This window comes from Bison bison, unplaced genomic scaffold (genome assembly GCF_000754665.1).
Source record: "Bison bison bison isolate TAMUID 2011002044 unplaced genomic scaffold, Bison_UMD1.0 scf7180017864144, whole genome shotgun sequence".
In the NCBI taxonomy this organism is placed as follows: Eukaryota; Metazoa; Chordata; class Mammalia; order Artiodactyla; family Bovidae; genus Bison; species Bison bison.
The window spans coordinates 1,605,371-1,610,733 of record NW_011494716.1 but is presented as its reverse complement, the minus strand read 5'-3'; the positions used below and the strand labels follow the sequence as shown (position 1 = coordinate 1,610,733).

The window sequence follows — 5,363 nt, the reverse complement described above, 5'->3', positions numbered from 1 at the left end:
GGAGGTAGAAGTGGAAAGGAATTGTGCCCCCGGGGACTTTTTTTTTTTTTTTTACCACATGTGCATTCTGGGGTATGAGTAATGGTATATCTTACCTGTGATGATCTCTTTTCTCCTGAGGTCCAGTCCCAACCTCAGGACAGATTGTCTGACACTTGGGGGTGGCCCGGAGCAGAGCTTCTCACGTGCAGGTGTTCGTTAGAATCACCTTGTGAAACACCCGGATTCACACTGACCCAACCCTGGACACAGGGCATCTTTGTCAGGAAAGCCCTGCAGGGCTTGGGTACCACTTGCCACAGGCAAGAGATCTCGGGTGTTGTTTCTTGGTGAGAATGCTAGCCCATCCCTGGATGGCCTGTCAAGCCCACGCTGGACTTTCCTGTGTCTGCTTCCTCCTTTCCAGAGAAGTGAATAATCAGTTAATAATCCTTGCTTTCCCTGCTTCAGAGGACCACTGGGGGGTGAAGAAGAACACAGAGCTATTTGAGGGGAAGCCTGAAATTCAGCGTGACGGTCAGATGGCCTCTAGCTCCCTGCTGGGCTCATGTTGATCAGCAAAGTGAAAAGATGCTGTTGGGGAGGCTTCTTGGGCTGTTAGAGGAAATGAGCAAGAGGAGGAATTCTCAGGAAAAAGGCAGCGGAGGCAGAATAGTGGTTGTCACACCCTCCTTAGGCAGTAGGGCAGACAGACCCAAGGAGAGCTGGCTGGGCAGGAAGTACCAAGGGGGTGGCTGAACCCTAGCTCCTTCATCTCCCCTCACCCCCTAGACCCTTCCATGGAACCCTAGCACCCCATGGGACATGGTCTGTGGGATCAGAAAGAACTCTAGACTGAGGGCCATGACCTTGGGCTCTGTCCCAACCCTACCCCTCACCTTGAGCAAGTCTCTAAACCTCCCCAGCCAGAGCTTCCTCCTCTGTAATGGACTCACCAAGGCCCCGGGCAATTCCACAGTAATCTGAGTCCCTGTGAAAGCATTTGGGAACAGTTAGGAGCTGGAAAAAAAATCTGGTGTTTGGCAGTGGAGAGAGGAACTGAGCCTGGGGCCCCCACTGAGGCTATGGGCAGGGGAGCAGCTGAGCAGCTGACTCCTGCAGAGAAAGGCTGATGACAAAGAGGGTGTCAGGAGAGAAAACGGAGCCAGTTTATGCTGTGCCCTGCCCCGGGGCACCTGTCGGGCTCAGGGGCCTTCCTTGATCTCCAGGGTTGAGCCAGGGGCTTGCTATTTGCATACGCTGACGTTAGCACCCAGGCTTGCCTGGGGCCTGGGTGGCTACCTTGGCAGCAGCACATACAGTGTGGTACTGCATGTTCTGGGAGAGCCTGAGACCCATCTTACCAGGCTCTCAACCTGGCCACGGTGTCCTGGGTCCTCTGCGCCCTCCACCCCTCCTCCGGGGCCACTGGGGGGCTTCCACAAGAATTTGAGGAAGTCAGGGTGGGTGGTTTGATGTCACAGAATTGAACTAAGTTTAACCAGAGGCTCTTTAAGCCTCTGAGCTGCTTCCAGGAGGAGAGATTGGACCCAATGGCACAGCTGCTTCCTGGGCTTTGAGCTCTAGAGACCCAATGGCACAGCTTGTTTCATTGAGAGACTTTCTCTCAGAGAAGTTATTTTTAGCCTGGGAAGGAAGATCATGGGGATGAAGTCATCACCCTCGCTCTTTGTCACTGGAAGGGCAGGCGAAGCTTGGCCCTAAGTCATAAAAACCAGGGAAGAGTATGGATGTAAATAAGTAAACACACATGCACACACCTGAGTTCCTGTCTAGGGCCCAGGTGTGGAAATACACAGCAGTGCAAAGGTCACGTGTATCCCGAGAGTCTGGGCTCCTTATCTCCCTTCAGATGACGCAGCCCTCCCACCTCCACGGGGCCAGAGGATGTTCTGAGAATAGCAGAAATGCTGCAGGTAGTCAGACCCAGAGTCCCTTCAGCCTGGTATCATCACCACCATCAACACTATCACATCACCATCACTATCACTGTCACCATTACTTTGGCCACTTGATGAGAAGAGCAGACTCAATGGAAAAGACCCTGATGCTGGGAAAGACTGAGGGCAGGAGGAGAAGGGGATGACAGAGGATGAGATGGATGGATGCCATCACCGACTCGATGGACATGAATTTGAGCAAACTCAGGGAGACAGTGAAGGACAGGGAAGCCTGGCATGCTGCAGTCCATGGGGTCACAAAGAGTCAGGCACGACTTAGCAACTGAATGACAACAGTCACCATTATCATCCTCAGTACCACCACCATCATGACCATCCCCATCACCATTATCATCATCACCACCAGCATCACCATTACTAGCAACATCGCCATCATCACCATCTTCATTATCATCACCACCAGCATCAACAGCATTAACAGCAGAGGGTGACAGGGCCTGTTGAAAGAGGCTGGACTCCCCAGAGGAGAAGCCCTGATCACTGCTATTCCAAGGTCATTTGCTAAGCCCTGGTGACCCATCTAATTTGGAAGCCTCCAGTGGGCACATGAGTGGAGAGAGGCCAGGAGCAGAAGCCTTGGGGTCAGGGTTATTTGGCTGGGTAGCATTTCCCTTCTGCAGAGGATCTTTCCAACCCAGGGATCAAACTCAGGTCTCCCACATTGCAGGCAGATTCTTTACCAGCTGAGCCACAAGGGAAGCCCAAGAATACTGGAGTGGGTAGCCTATCCATTCTCCAGCCAATCTTCCCGACCCAGGAATTGAACCAGCGTCTCCTGCATTGCAGGCAGATTCTTTACCAACTGAGTTATGAGGGAAGCCCCTGAGTAGAATCACCCCCGCTAATTTTTTGGAGGGGGTTACAGTCCTGATGCTGGGGCTACACCCTGGACTAATTAATTCAATGAGAACCTTCAAGGAGGGGGAGAGGAGTGGGATCAAGAACCAGGTGTTTCCACATACAGACAGTGGCGAGAACCACGGGTTTAGAGGCAGTTTTATAGGCTCAGGTTGACTAGTAATCCTGAGTCAGTGGTTCTGGGCTGGGGCCTGAGAGTTGGCATCTCTACTGATTCTCCCACCTGCTGATGCTGCAGGTGCCTGGACCACAGGCTGAGGAGTGTTGGGAGGGGTGCGGGGTGGGGTAGGGGGCGGGGGAGAACCCCCCGCTGCAGGATCAGAGAATCTCCTTTGCAGTTCCGAAGTTAAATGGCCTCAGCCGGTTGCTAGCTGTGTGATGTTGGGGGCAAGACATTCAGTGCCTCTGATTCCAGTCCTCTCATCTGTAAAATAGGGGTGAGTAAGACTTGTTTCACAGAAGCAAGCAAATAAAGTAAGATCAAGTTCATGTTTTATACATCCAGTGCTCAAGCACTGCCTGGCACCCTGAATAATTGTCCAAATGTATCTCATATGATATCTATATATCTATCTTGCTGCTCAAAGGCCTGTCTATCTCTTGATGCTAAGTCGCTTCAGTCGTGTCCGACTCTCTGCAATCCCATAGACGGCAGCCCACCAGGCTCCCCCATCCCTGGGATTCTCCAGGCAAGAACACTGGAGTGGGTTGCCATTTCCTTCTCCAATGCATGAAAGTGAAAAGTGAGAGTGAAGTCACTCAGTCGTGTCAGACCCTTTGTGACCCCATGGACTGAAGCCCACCAGGCTCCTCTGTCCTCTGTCCTCTGGGATCCTCCAGGCAAGAGTATTGGAATGGGTTGCCATTGCCTTCTTCATGTCAATCTCTTGGGTTAAACCAAATTCCTGCCATAGATTTTTATTTCCCCAGAGGTTGGGGGCAGGGCAGATAGAGATTCAGGCAGAAGAATGAGGACTTACAGGTATTCAGGTGGTAATCAAAGAAAATTTTAATGCGTTAGCTCCCCAACTAAGGGACCAGGAATTCTGAATGTACCCAAATCTCCCCATGGACCTCTTCACAGCACTTTGTGGGGTTGGGGGTGGGGGGTGGGTCAGGCAGGTTCTCAGCCTACAATCCAGGAGCCAGAGCGGGTGCATCCAGGGAGGGCAGAGGTACCAGTCAGAAGGGACTCCCATGTGCTCCCTTCAACATAGCATGGCATGGAAGGCCTGGACAAGGAGTGGGCAGTTCTAGGTTCCACTTGCCCACTAGCCACCTGGTGTTTTGGGCAAATCAAACACTCTCTCTAGACCTTCAGCTCTGAAATCTGGTTGATAGTAATAACGGAGGTGAAAGGGGTCACAAACGTGAGTGGAGGGAGTATTACATCAACATATGGGCTCCTTTATAATGAAAGGCACCCAAACTTCCCATCCTTCTGAATTTGATAGCAGACTGTGTCTGTGGGGATTAATGAGAAACTATTTGTGCCTGGCCCTTAAGAGGCTTCCCCAACTTTCAGGGAACAAGGGGGTGGGTACTCCCAAGAAGTGGCTTTTCTTTGTGGGAGGCAGAGCCGAGCTGGCACTGAGGCAGGATGCTCCTTCCTCAGAAAGAGTCCTGTGAAACAAGGGAGACCCAGGAGCATCTCAGCGACCCTGAGGCAGGGCCCCCACTTTGCCCTCATCCCCATGTGCCTGCAATGTCCGGCTCTGCAGGGCTCCTCCTTAAACACGTCCCCACCTGGGTGGGAGGGCTCGGAAGTACTAGACCCCACCCTCTGTTCTGACCCCACTGTCCAAATGCATCACACTCATCCCTTGACAGAGGCTCCTGGCACATTCTGGGACCCTACCTGCCCTCTGCTTTGCCCTCCCAGTGCCCCTGGCTCTCCCCTTAAAGCCCTCGGCCCTTAGAAGGGGATCCCCTCGGAAGGGGTTGGTGAAGGCCATCGAGAAGCCCAGGCCTGCCCCCATGGGTATCTCCTCCTGCCACACGTCCCCTCTAATCTAAGGTAGAGAGGCCAGAAGATGCTTGCCCTTAAGAGGACAGAGTTGGATGTGTGACTTAATAAGGTTGGGAGCCATAAGTAATCCCCCGAGTGCTGTGCCCCGTAACCCAAGAGGACCTGGCCCGCAGGCACCTGTTTTCACTCCTTTGCCGATAGCAGTATAAAAAGCACGCTGCTTAATGACTCTAGGAACTGACCAGGGGTGGCAGTTCCCATCGGCCCTGTCTTGGAAAGATCTGCCGGGCGAGCCAGGCTGCACGTGCCCGCCCGCACGGTTGAGGAAGGACTGGAAGGGCGGCGCCCAGCTTCCATCCCCCCGGGATGCCGAGGCGGGGCTGGGGCGGGTCAGCTGGTCGCTCAGAGCCCAGGCTCGGGTCAGGAAGGGGCACGCCCGCTCTGCCGGCCACTCGGGGCGGTTCCGAAGACGAGGGAGGGAGGAGCCCCACCGTCCCCGCAGGTCCGCACCGCTCTGCCTCTGGGAGACAGGCTGAGTGTTTAGAGTTGTGAGAAGCAAAGCGCGTGCCAACCCC

At 53.8% G+C, this 5,363-nt stretch overlaps 1 protein-coding gene across 2 annotated transcripts in view; it reads left to right on the top strand.

The window, feature by feature from the left end:
* Positions 1-5,363, top strand: part of SRL (sarcalumenin) — a 37,530-nt gene that overhangs the window by 17,517 nt on the left and 14,650 nt on the right. The gene's annotated exons all lie outside the window — the stretch shown is intronic.